Here is a 14,259-nt window from a genome sequence, read left to right as displayed (position 1 = left end):
CTATTATAGGGACCAGCTGGGCCTCATTGGGGCATGGCCCCAGCTGTTACTGCCTTCCCCAATCAGCCCAGGCTTTCCTTCCCAGCCTCAGCCCTCTCCCAGGGCTAGCTTTAACCCTTTCTGGGCCGGAGCAGGTGACCACCCCACTACACCCAGGAAAGAGGAGAGGATAGAAGTTGATAAAGTTCAGATAGGCACTAGTGAAGAACAAATGTAGTAAGATGATGCCCTGAAACATAAACCCTTGTTTCAGAGGCCCGCTATGAGGCCTAAGGTCTGAACTCAAGACTTTGCTAACATAAAACAAAGTTAAGCTGTGAGCCAGTGGCATGCCCTGCTCACAGAAGTTGGCAAGAAGGCGGCTGCTAATTGCACGTATACACATCTCTAAAAGGTATCAAGTACTAATAGGATCAACATGTGCCAGGATGGCACCAGAACATTCTGGTACGAACACATTCCACAGAGATAATAAGGAACAGGCTGACCCATACTAAAGACAGGGTCAAAAGAATAATATGATGGATAGAGTTCTTCAAACCAACATGTACCGGAGAGAGGCAGCACCCTAACACGTAGAGGGGTTGCACCTCAATATGTCAGGAGTGATGTGTAACTTATTTGTACCTGTGTATAAGAATGCACCCCTGAGGAGTTGTCTTTGTCTGGCCTAGGGGGCAGTGGTAAATCCTGCCACTGACTGAGCCAGTACATTGTCAGGGAGCACATATGTACTAGCAGAACTGTAGACATCTGATCCGGGGAGCTAGAGATCGTGTTTCGTTTGGCAATAAACCTGGCCAGGTGCCTTCAGACCTTATCGGAGTCCGTGGTCATTGGGGGTTCTCTCGGGTCTGCTGTGTCAGCTATCTGCACAGAACCGGGGCAGCACACAGAGGAAACACATGCACATGAATTGGGAGTGCTTTGTTCCAGGTGGGCTTTGAGTGGGCTGACTGGTATATAAGGGCAGTCAGCAGTGAACCAGCTGAGCAGCGAACAGCAGAGGCTAACAGCGGGAGTTTGCCTGGGAGTTCGCCTAGGGAGAGCGCACTGAGGCTTTCATCTGCAGGTTCCTCTGAGTAGTTCCTGCAGCAGTTGAGGAAGGTCTTAAGAGGACGGTGATATGGAAGGTGAGCGATCAGCTGTTGTAACCTGCACAGGTTGTGCCATGTTTGTCTTTCTTCCACAGGACAGAAATGACTTTGTCTGTACAAAGTGCAAGCTGGTCTCCATATTGGAAGAGAAGGTTCGAGGGCTGGAGAAACAAGTATCGACTCTGTGTTGCATAAGGGAAAATGAAGATTTCCTGGACAGACGTCAGGAGATGCTTCTACGGCCACAATGTTCTGAAGATTCAGAGCAGGTGCAGCAGGGACAGAAGGATTGTGAAGAGGTTTGGCAGCATGTGACCTCCAGAAGGACAAAGAGGAGCGTCCATGCACCAGCAATGGAGATACAGGTGAGCAATCGTTTCCATGTTCTCTCTACAGGTACTAATGTGGAGAGTGGACTAGATGACCCATCTGAGGGACGGGAGCAGAAGGAGACTCCACCGATTGGAAGGCAAAAGATGCACTGTCCTAGGGATGGGGGTTCCACGACCACCACTCCCAAGAGGAGGATGAGGGTGGTGGTGGTCGGGGACTCCCTCCTCAGGGGGACTGAGTCATCTATCTGCCGCCCCGACTGGGAAAACCAAGAGGTCTGCTGCTTGCCAGAAGCTAGGATACACGATGTGACGGAGAGACTGCCGAGACACATCAAGCCCTCGGATCGCTACCCCTTCCTGCTTCTCCACGTGGGCACCAATGATACTGCCAAGAATGACCTTGAGCGGATCACTGCAGACTACGTGGCTCTGGGAAGAAGGATAAAGGAGTTTGAGGCGCAAGTGGTGTTCTCGTCCATCCTCCCTGTGCAAGGAAAAGGCCGGGGTAGAGACCGTCGAATCGTGGAAGTCAACGAATGGCTACGCAGGTGGTGTCGGAGAGAAGGCTTTGGATTCTTCGATCATGGGATGGTGTTCCAAGAAGGAGGAGTGCTAGGCAGAGACGGGCTCCACCTAACGAAGAGAGGGAAGAGCATCTTCGCCAGCAGGCTGGCTAACCTAGTGAGGAGGGCTTTAAACTAGGTTCACCGGGGGAAGGAGACCAAAGCCCTGAGGTAAGTGGGGAAATGGGATCCTGGGAGGAAGCACAAGCAGGAGAGTGCAAGAGGGGAGGCCTCCTGTCTAATGCTGAGAAAGAGGGACGATCGATGAGTTATCTTAAGTGCCTATACACAAATGCAGGAAGCCTGGGAAACAAGCAGGGAGAACTGGAAGTCCTGGCACAGTCAGGGAACTATGATGCGATTGGAATAACAGAGACTTGGTGGGATAACTCACATGACTGGAGTACTGTCATGGATGGATATAAACTGTTCAGGAAGGACAGGCAGGGCAGAAAAGGTGGGGGAGTTGCGTTGTATGTAAGAGAGGAGTATGACTGCTCAGAGCTCCAGTATGAAACTGCAGAAAAACCTGAGAGTCTCTGGATAAAGTTGAGAAGTGTGAGCAACAAGGGTGATGTCGTGGTTGGAGTCTGCTATAGACCACCAGACCAGGGGGATGAGGTGGACGAGGCTTTCTTCTGACAACTAGCAGAAGTTGCTAGATCACAGGCCCTGGTTCTCATGGGAGATTTTAATCACCCTGATATCTGCTGGGAGAGCAATACAGCGGTGCACAGGCAATCCAGGAAGTTTTTGGAAAGTGTAGGGGACAATTTCCTGGTGCAAGTGCTGGAGGAACCAACTAGGGGCAGAGCTTTTCTTGACCTGCTGCTCACAAACAGGGAAGAATTAGTAGGGGAAGCAAAAGTGGATGGGAACCTGGGAGGTAGTGACCATGAGATGGTCGAGTTCAGGATCCTGACACAAGGAAGAAAGGAGAGCAGCAGAATACGGACCCTGGACTTCAGAAAAGCAGACTTTGACTCCCTTAGGGAACAGATGGGCAGGATCCCCTGGGAGAATAACATGAAGGGCAAAGGGGTCCAGGAGAGCTGGCTGTATTTTAAAGAATCCTTATTGCGGTTGCAGGACAAAGCATCCCGATGTGTAGAAAGAATAGTAAATATGGCAGGCGACCAGCTTGGCTAAACAGTGAAATCCTTGCTGACCTTAAACGCAAAAAAGAAGCTTACAAGAAGTGGAAGATTGGACAAATGACTAGGGAGGAGTATAAAAATATTGCTCAGGCATGCAGGAGTGAAATCAGGAAGGCCAAATCACACTTGGAGTTGCAGTTAGCAAGAGATGTTAAGAGTAACAAGAAGGGTTTCTTCAGATATGTTAGCAACAAGAAGAAAATCAAGGAAAGTGTGGGCCCCTTACTGAATGAGGGAGGCAACCTAGTGACCGAGGATGTGGAAAAAGCTAATGTACTCAATGATTTTTTTGCCTCTGTCTTCATGAACAAGATCAGCTCCCAGATTGCTGCACTGGGCAGTACAGCATAGGGAGAAGGTGACCAACCCTCTGTGGAGAAAGAAGTGGTTCGGGACTATTTAGAAAAACTGGACGTGCACAAGTCCATGGGGCTGGATGCGCTGCATCCGAGGGTGCTAAAGGAGTTGGCGGGTGAGATTGCAGAGCCATTAGCCATTATTTTTGAAAACTCATGGCGATCGGGGGAGGTCCCAGATGACTGGAAAAAGGCTAATGTAGTGCCCATCTTTAAAAAAGGGAAGAAGGAGGATCCGGGGAACTACAGGCCAGTCAGCCTCACCTCGGTCCCTGGAAAAATCATGGAGCAGGTCCTCAAGGAATCAATTATGAAACATTTAGAGGAGAGGAAAGTGATCAGGAACAGTCAGCATGGATTCACGAAGGGGAAGTCGTGCCTGACTAACCTAATTGCCTTCTATGATGAGATAACTGGCTCTGTGGATGAGGGGAAAGCAGTGGATGTGTTATTTCTTGACTTTAGCAAAGCTTTTGATACGGTTTCCCACAGTATTCTAGCCACCAAGTTAAAGAAGTATGGGCTGGATGAATGGACTGTAAGGTGGATAGAAAGCTGGCTAGATCGTCGGGCTCAACGGGTAGTGATCAATGGCTCCATGTCTAGTTGGCAGCCGGTTTCAAGTGGAGTGCCCCAAGGGTCGGTCCTGGGGCCGGTTTTGTTTAATATCTTTATTAATGATCTGGAGGATGGTGTGGACTGCACTCTCAGCAAGTTTGCAGATGACACTAAACTAGGAGGCGTGGTAGATACACTAGAGGGTAGGGATCGGATACAGAGGGACCTAGACAAATTAGAGGATTGGGCAGAAAAAAACCTGATGAGGTTCAACAAGGACAAGTGCAGAGTCCTGCACTTAGGACGGAAGAATCCCATGCACTGCTACAGACTAGGGACCGAATGGCTAGGTAGCAGTTCTGCTGAAAAGGACCTAGGGGTCACAGTGGACGAGAAGCTGGATATGAGTCAACAGTGTGCTCTTGTTGCCAAGAAGGCTAACGGCATTTTGGGCTGTATAAGTAGGGGCATTGCCAGCAGATCGAGAAACGTGATCGTTCCCCTTTATTCGACATTGGTGAGGCCTCATCTGGAATACTGTGTCCAGTTTTGGGCCCCACACTACAAGAAGGATGTGGAGCAATTGGAAAGAGTCCAACGGAGGGCAACAAAAATGATTAGGGGTCTGGAGCACATGACTTATGAGGAGAGGCTGAGGGAACTGGGATTGTTTAGTCTCCAGAAGAGAAGAATGAGGGGGGATTTGATAGCAGCCTTCAACTACCTGAAGGGGGGTTCCAAAGAGGATGGAGCTCGGCTGTTCTCAGTGGTGGCAGATGACAGAACAAGGAGCAATGGTCTCAAGTTGCAGTGGGGGAGGACCAGGTTGGATATTAGGAAAAACTATTTCACTAGGAGGGTGGTGAAACACTGGAATGGGTTACCTAGGGAGGTGGTGTTATCTCCATCCTTAGAGGTTTTAAAGGCCCGGTTGGACAAAGCCTTGACTGGGATGATTTAGTTGGGATTGGTCCTGCTTTGAGCAGGGGGTTGATGACCTCCTGAGTTCTCTTCAAACCCTAATCTGCTTTGATTCTCTGATTCTATCTGCACTAACTGCTGGTGTGCCAGCATAATGGAAATCTCGGATCCTGTAGCAGAAATGGAACAGGTAGGACAGATTCAGTTCAGGGTTCAACTTGGAATCATAAAGGGTAGCTTCTTTCTGTTTGTCTGGACTCCAGCCTGCTCTAGAACCATGGAAAAAATTCAAGGGCATAAAAAAATGGCATCATATTGACCATCTGCCACAAGGTGTCGCTGTTTCCCTGCAAATTTGGATGGAGGGCTGGCAGGCAGGGTGGAGTCACGGATGTTTCCCCAGCATTTTTGCTGTCTGAAGGCAGGGTACACTGTGTTCACCCAGAGGGCTTTATTAAGTGAAATGTTTATGCAGGCCTCTGACCGTACTAACATCTTGGCCAGTTCCTGCTGTTTGAAGGGAAGGCTGCTGTACTCAGAATTTACAGCTGTGTTTAGGGTGACCAGACAGCAAGTGTGAAAAATCGGGACAGGGAGTGCGGGGTAATAGGAGCCTATATAAGAAAAAGACCCAAAAATCGGGACTGTTCCTATAAAATCGGGACATCTGGTCACCCTAGCTGTGTTCAGGAGAGAGCGTTCCATGGGCCTTTCCAAAGCCTTGGAGCTAATTTTAGAAGTCTGGATGCCCTGTTTCCTGCTCCTTGCATCTTCTCAGCCTGGTGCTTCGGAGGTTCTGAATTCCAGGCTGTGCCCCGCTCCAGTGTAGAGGTGTTGGGGAAGCAGCTGCCAAGGTTTGTGTGGCTAGATCCCCAAGTAACCCTTTGACAATGCAGAGGTCTTAGTGTTTAGCTGTGAGGATGGCTTTTCTGATAGAACAAAAGGCCTCCTTACCAGCCCCAAAAGTTCCCCTCCTGCTGCTTTGGAGATGCTCATCACCTGTCCCCAGAATTGCAGGCGCCCATCCTCACTGCCCTTTGGAGAGGGAATGTGAAGCTCGGCATCCACCTGTTGATGTTGAGCAGTGATGTGGCTGCGCCAGTTTATAGATTGTTTGGGACACGTATTTCAGGAGACTTGGGGGAGGAATTTTTGCTGCCCCAGCTCAGGTTGCTAAACCATTAGAGGAATTGGTCCACTTGTATCCCATGTAGACCATGGCTAGCCCTGGAGCCCTATTCTCTCCCTGCAGGGTACAAGTAACTCACATTGACTGAAATGGGGTATTTACCCATGGGTTGTGCAGGGGGGAGGAGGGAAGGCAACGAGAGGAGACGAGCCCCCAAGGGAGTTGATCATCCCCATAGAACATGCAGCACCACAACTCACTGGTCCGTGGCAACCGTGCCCCCCCGGCACACAGGTGAACACTGGAATGGACACTCACTGCAGTGAGAGAGTGCACCATGAGCACATGGATACAAACGCTGGGGTGTGCCATGGTGAAGAAAGCTGATACTATGGGGATCCCCTGGCTACTCACCGGATGGGGAGGCAGTACAAGCCAAAGCACACTGCCCAGGAGCTGCCCTTCAATTCACACCAGAGTAGAGAGCAGCCTTAGGAGCTCTATGGATGCCAGATCAAGGGATATCTGGCCAGTCTGCCCAGGAACCTCAGCAAGGGCTATGACGGTGATGCTAGTGACAGCAAACAGGAGCCAACTCCCACATTGGCACAGATCCATGAGTGTGGCAAGTTGTCTGTGCCTAGGCCATTCGCATCACCATTCGCAGGTCGAGGGGAAAAACCAGGGAAACATTGGCCCAATAGCTGCAGGTAGCTGTTGGATGAGCAGTGCCAGAGGTTTTTAGAGCAGCAGGAATGCCCTGCTAAGAGTGCACACGGGCACACTGGGCACAGCTAATGCACTGATCTGTCCTGCACCACATCAGTTGAGGAAATGCATGGGTGAACAATTATCTTATCAATATGCATGATCTGGATCTGTAAGGAAATCACTGTGCCATGAACCACCCCTGCATCAATCCGCACAGTGGACATGGCCCGTTGCCTAGTGCTATCACCTGGGCTGGCTGTTGCTTGTTGCTAAACTGGTTTGCAAGGTCTGCAACAAGTGGGACTGCTTTTGCAACACTCCTTCTGTCCACGTGCTGTTGTGTTTGCTGTTCTCCTCCCATGTCCCAGTACACCGGCTCCTGGACTCCATGTTCTTGTCCTGGGTTACAAACAACTCTGCTAAGCAGATGATGCTGTGCAACTTGTATCTGCTTCTCCAGTGCATTTAGTGTTGCAGGTTCTCTGCAAGTTCCTGACTGGGGAAGCTTCCCCAGGTGTAGGCAGCTGCCTCAGAGTCCTGGGCTTTTAGTACTTTGTGCAGTGCTTGGTTGTCCTGCTGTTGCATTATAGTTATGAACAAGTGGCAGCCTCAAGGCAGGGCTTAGCATGTGTCTTTTTAGCTTCACAATTTTTGTGGAATGCTTTCTTCCTGGGTGGTCAGAGTGTCGATTCACAATGAGAGAGTCTGTTGAATAGATATTGAGCCCAGAGACCCAAAGACTGAAAGGTGTTTATAAACTATCTGGCCAACATTAAGCAGCACTAGGTCAGCTCAGGATTATTTCACCGGTCTACAATTTTTGAGAAGTCATCTGCTTCAGAGATAAAATGTGCTATTTATTATGTATTTTGATGTGCTGAATTCAAATATGACAATTAAAACAAATGATTGGCTACTGTTTCTAAGATATTTAAGTTTTTACATTTTATGTCTATGTATATTGTGTAGATAGTAGAGTTAATCATAAATTGTAAACCTAGGTCTTTTCATGTGTTTATGGTTGCTTTACATGATAATATTTCACCTGTCCTGTTTATGTAACACTTTAAAATCAGCAAAAGGGTTATATAAATAAAATTTATTATGAAACAAAAGGCAAAAAACTATTATGTACATAGTTTAGTCCTATTCAGTGTCTACTCGGCGCTTCTTGGCTTGTCTCTTGTATTCATTAAATGGAGCATCTCTTGTCACTGTCCAGCAATAGTCTGCAAGCATTAATGGACTCCATTTGCCCTGATAGCGTTTCTCCATTGTTGCAATGTCCTGGTGAAATTGCTCGCCGTGCTCGTTGCTCACTGCTCCGCAGTTCGGTGGAAAAAAATCTAGATGAGAGTGCAAATAATGTATCTTTAGTGACATGTTGCAACCAAGGCTTTTGTATGCCTTGAGGAGGTTTTCCACCAACAACCTGTAGTTGTCTGCCTTGTTGTTTCCGAGAAAATGTATTGCCACTAACTGGAAGGCTTTCCATGCCGTCTTTTCCTTGCCATGCAGTGCATGGTCAAATGCATCATCTCGAAGAAGTTCACGAATCTGAGGACCAACAAAGACACCTTCCTTTATCTTAGCTTCACTTAACCTTGGAAATTTACCACGGAGGTACTTGAAAGCTGCTTGTGTTTTGTCAATGGCCTTGACAAAGTTCTTCATCAGACCCAGCTTGATGTGTAAGGGTGGTAACAAAATCTTCCTTGATTCAACAAGTGGTGGATGCTGAACACTTTTCCTCCCAGGCTCCAATGACTGTCGGAGTTGCCAGTCTTTCTTGATGTAGTGGGAATCTCTTGCACGACTATCCCATTCACGGAGAAAACAGCAGTACTTTGTGTATCCAGTCTGCAGACCAAGCAACAGCGCAACAACCTTCAAATCGCCACAAAGCTGCCACTGATGTTGGTCATAGTTTATGCACCTCAAAAGTTGTTTCGTGTTGTCATAGGTTTCCTTCATATGGACTGCATGACCAACTGGAATTGATGGCAAAACATTGCCATTATGCAGTAAAACAGCTTTAAGACTCGTCTTCGATGAATCAATGGACAGTCTCCACTGATCTGGATCGTGAAGGTTGTTGAGGGCTGCCATCACACCATCGATGTTGTTGCAGGCTACAAGATCACCTTCCATGAAGAAGAATGGGACAAGATTCTTTTGACGGTCACGGAACATGGAAACCCTAACATCACCTGCCAGGAGATTCCACTGCTGTAGTCTGGAGCCCAACAGCTCTGCCTTACTCTTGGGTAGTTCCAAATCCCTGATGAGGTCATTCAGTTCACCTTGTGTTATGAGGTGTGGTTCAGAGGAGGAGGATGGGAGAAAATGTGGATCCTGTGACATTGATGGTTCAGGACCAGAAGTTTCATCCTCTTCCTCTTCCTCGTCTGACTCAAGTGAGAATGATTCTGGTGCATCAGGAACCGGCAGTCCTTCTCCGTGGGGTACTGGGCGTATAGCTGATGGAATGTTTGGATAATGCACAGTCCACTTTTTCTTCTTTGACACACCTTTCCCAACTGGAGGCACCATGCAGAAATAACAATTGCTGGTATGATCTGCTGGCTCTCTCCAAATCATTGGCACTGCAAAAGGCATAGATTTCCTTTTCCTGTTCAACCACTGGCAAAGATTTGTTGCACAAGTGTTGCAGCATATGTGTGGGGCCCACCTCTTGTCCTGATCTCCAATTTTGCAGCCAAAATAAAGGCAATAGGCTTTCTTAACCATAGTGGTTATACTGCGCTTTTGTGATGCAAAAGTCACTTCACCACAAACATAGCAGAAGTTATCTGCACTGTTCACACAAGTACGAGGCATCTCTGCTCACTTTGGCTAAACAGAAATGTGTCCCTTTGCAAAATCAAACACTGACAAATAAGGGACCACGACATTGTATGGTTTCTAGAGCTGATATAGGGCAATTTGTTCAGCAGAGTGATGTAAGCTTCATTATGATTGCATCATCCATGACTTCTAGGAATAACATGATGCAATTCATATCATGTATGACGCAATACCAGCTTCAGATTGCATCATTCATTGTTTTGCCTAAAAAGCAAGTACTGTCCAAACCCAGTCATAGATTTATTCATAGATCCAGTCAAAGATGTATTTTAGTCATTTCTGGTTTAAATTGAGATCCCTTCCCTTTATAACTCACTTATCCTCCGCCATTCTCAAGCCAAGGGTCGTATATACTGACCCAATAGCATATCTTGAAAACTAGAGCCAATCAACAATTTTAAGCACCATTTTCGTTCTCAGTGACCCAGAATTAGTAAAGTTTGACTACATTTATTTCAGAAGCATTTTGGCTGTAGAGCAGTGTTATTGATTAAACTCAAGAACGAACAAAGAAATCCAATCAGGCCTTCCTATTGAAACGCTGGTTGAGTGATTATGCAAAACAAACTTTGTCAAAACCTTTAAAACCTTTCTCCTCTTCATAGAATCATAGAATATCAGGGTTGGAAGGGACCTCAGGAGGTCACCTAGTCCAACCCCCTGCTCAAAGCAGGATCAATCCCCAACTAAATCATCCCAGCCAAGGCTTTGTCAAGCCTGACTTAAAAACCTCTAAGGAAGGAGATTCCACCACCTCCCTAGCTAACCCATTCCAGTGCTTCACCACCCTCCTAGTGAAAAAGTTTTTCCTAATATCCAACCTAAACCTCCCCCACTGCAACTTGAAACCATTACTCCTTGTTCTGTCATCTGGTACCACTGAGAACAGTCTAAATCCATCCTCTTTGGAACTCTCTTCCAGGTAGTTGAAAGCAAATCCCCCCTCATTCTTCTCTTCTGCATACTAAATCATCCCAGTTCCCTCAGCCTCTCCTCATTTGTTGTTGTTACCCTTCCCTTTTTATTTATGACACCCCCAAAGGCATTTGTGCCTGGAACTGCTGAGCTGCCCTAGGCAGTAACTAGTGCTGGAAGATGCCCTAGAGGACAACATGAGTGAGCTCAGCTCTGTTGGACTATGAGAGGGCACAGGGGATGAGCCTGTCTGTCACGGAGTGCCCGGGAGATGCTCTGGAACTGCTCCCTACGAAGCCAATCAGGACTCTGGTGAAGTCTCCTCTCTGTGAGCAGACTGTCTTCAGGGCAAGAAGGTCACACGGCTTCCACCTTCCTGGGTCTGACCTTGGAGCATTCAGCATCCTCTGCCCCTCCGTGTGCTTCCCACAGCGAGTCCACCCAGGTGGGGTCCTGGGGAAGCCAGAGGGTCCTGCACCCCAACTTTGCAGTCAGACGTGACTCTTAGCCAGCTAGTAAAACAGAGATTTATTAAAGGACAGGAACACGGTCTAAAACAGAGCTTGTAGGTACAGAGAACAGGACCCCTCAGCCGAGTCCATTTTGGGGGGGCAGTGAGCCAGACAACCACATTTGCACTTCACTCCACGTCCCTAGCCAGCTCCAAACTGACTCATTCTCCTGCCCCTCCTCCTCTGGGCTTTGTCCCTTTCCCAGGCCAGGTGGTCACCTGATTCCTTTGTTCTCCAACACCTTTAGCTATCACCTTGTAGGGGGGAAGGGTCCAGGCCATCAGTTACCAGGAGACAGAGTGTTGGCCCTTTATTTATGTACATTGGCCCTTTGCTCTGTAACAATTACACCCCCTTATTCCACCACCTAGAGACTTAAGAAATGCATAGGGCAAACTGAGGCACCTCTACAGTATTTAGAGGAAATATTAAGAACAGTCCCACTTCATCACACTGTCACTGAGAATGTTCTACCACCAGCCCCTATTGTGTTCAAATCTAGGGCGTGAAGCCAGAGCGACCAGCTGGTCACGACCGTGCAGCAGTCGTGAAGGGATGAAGGCACCTGCTGTTGTTTATGTGAAAACCCGGCTGGAGATCTCACAAAAGCAGGAGTCTCAGTAATTCCTGGTGTTACCAGGGTCAGGAATCCCCCAAGAGGAGACTAGCTCACAGGATTCCCGCAGTCAAGCCTTTAACTTACAAAGCCTTGGGTAGAGCCAGGGGCTGGGTCCCATTTCATCTGAACCTGGTCACCCACTCTAATGATTACAGGGTCCTACTTCATACGAAGGGTACATTTTTAAACTGTTTATATATGCTTAATAAATGATTAACAGAGGTTTTAATGATTATAGAGCCCAGGCAGGTTAGTTACAGTCGTGGTTTAGATTGCTCCAGAACCCTTTGTACCCATGTGCCTATAACCAGCGCTAGCACACACGCGGTGTGGTGCCACAGAAGCCATGTGTGTTACAGTCAAGCCAAGTTTCCACTGGTATAAGTGAGAGCAGAGTTTGGCCCAGGGAATTTGCCCAGTGGTGAGATCAGGATGGGGCCCAGAGGCCAGGCAGTGAATCAGTGAGCTGGGATTAGAGCACAGTAGTTCCTGGTTAGTGCAATGCTCAGTCCCCCAGACCTCACTGCCTCTCAGCGAGAGGGTCTTGGAGGGGCCAGGCTCAGCCCTGAATGACAGCTGGGGTGTTGCCCCTGGGAGCGCTGGAACATGCAGGATGGGCGCCAGTTGGTTTAATTTCATTGCAATGGGAGGATAGTCAGTGTGAGCCTGCCTGGAGGGAGGCCACCCTGTGTTCTGTGTTGCTGGAGGTTCTGGTCTCTGTGCTTCCACGAGGGAATGAATCCACTGATCGCTGCAAACAGGTGACGCCTGGACTGGCTATGGGCTAGTGCCATTCGGAACAGGAGAACGCTTGCTAAACCCAGAACGTGCTGGGTGTTACGGTGGGCCCTGTGGCCCCTGGGGTGCCAGGTGGCCAAAGGAATCCATGGTGCCTTTGACACCATCTTAAAGATGCGGAGAGCGTTTGCCCAGTTCTGACCTCACCCCATCATCAACCCTTAGAGCCTTCCTCAAAAGGAGCCACAGGCTGGATCAAGGAGGGGACAATATCTGCTGAGTGCATCTTCCCTGGGGCTCTGGAAGGCGGATCTGGGGGAGAGGGCAGTGGGGGCTGCGAGGAGCCAGGGAGTGGGTATGTAGCTGGGGCCATGGGAGAGGGTGCTCAGGAGATGTCTGGTGGGAAGCATGAGCATTTCCCTGCCCTCTCTGTGGGACAAGCCCCCCCAGGGTGTGTCAGAGGGGCACCCCAGAGGAGCTCTGCCAAGTGCAGAAGGGAGGGGAAGGCCAAGGTTAACAGGCTCTGCCCCCTCAGACCTCTCTCCAGCTCTGGGGACACGGGGGGAGACTGCAAGGACACAGGCAGGTGGCTGGGAGACAGAGGCATGTACAGGGGTGCAGCAGGGGAAGGCGAGGGAAGAGCAGCTCCCACGCCTTGCTCCACAATCTGGCTCCTGGGCTGCCTCAGAGGGGAACCCAGGTGCTGCTGTGAGCCAGAGAGGAGCTCGGCCAGGGGCTGGTGAGAACCTGGCTTTGGGAGGAGGAGACCCCTGGGAATTTCCCACCCTCTTCCTGTGCCCTCCCTGAGCTCTGCAGCAAGTCACAACTCCAGCAAGGCTGAGGAAAGCAACTGAGCCCGCCTCGTAAGCCTCAGGGGCCTGTTGGCTCTGCCCACAACTCTGTAACCAACCAGTGACTCCTCACCCCCGGACCAGCCTTTTCACGCACTTTGCTTTTTCCCCAGTGACAAGCTTCTGCTCTGACATGGGGGGTTCCGGGCCATCCTGGCTGGGCTCAGGGCAAGCTGGCATGACTGAGAGCGGCCCCACTCAGACTGGTGTGCAGATGCTCCTGTCATCCTGGTGAGAACTGGTGCAGGATAAACACAAGGGGCAGCTTGTGCGGGCTGGGCCAGGCCAAATGCCCCACGATCACTGGGACAGTCTGTTCTTGCTGCAGGATGATAACGAAAATCAATAACAAAAACAAGCAGTGTGGGAGCTGGCTGGGAGCCGGGTTACTGGAGCAAGCACAGACAGTGTTGGCAGCATCTGAACCCTCCACCTTGGATAGAACAGCTCCTTAGTCAACACTCTTCAAGAATGAACCCTGGCTGTTGGACCCACATGGGGCAAGCCTAGTTCCCCCTCCCACAGGGAGCAGGAAACACTAGTCTCATGCCAAGACACCCAGCAGTATACACTGCATGGGCGTGTGCACACGCACACACACACACACACAGGCACATGTACGCAGCCAGGATACACCCCCCCAGAGGAACAGATGCATGGGCATGCACCCAAATACAGCCAAGGGGGCACTCACACATCTGACATACAGCTTCAGGGGCACCCAGGTACAAATGTGCACGTCCAGATATAGGGGGAACAACCCGTATTTAAACACATGGTGGGTGGACACAGGTACTAGGTACTTACAGAGGCACAGGAGTACAAGTAAAGGGATACATACCCAAAGCTAATTACACAAGCTGCTGCTTCAGCACATGCCTGCACACACACACACACACACACACACACACACACACACACACACACAC

The sequence above is a fragment of the Trachemys scripta genome, chromosome 9 (genome assembly GCF_013100865.1).
Source record: "Trachemys scripta elegans isolate TJP31775 chromosome 9, CAS_Tse_1.0, whole genome shotgun sequence".
Classification (NCBI taxonomy): domain Eukaryota; kingdom Metazoa; phylum Chordata; order Testudines; family Emydidae; genus Trachemys; species Trachemys scripta.
Note: the sequence above shows the minus strand (reverse complement) of the source record.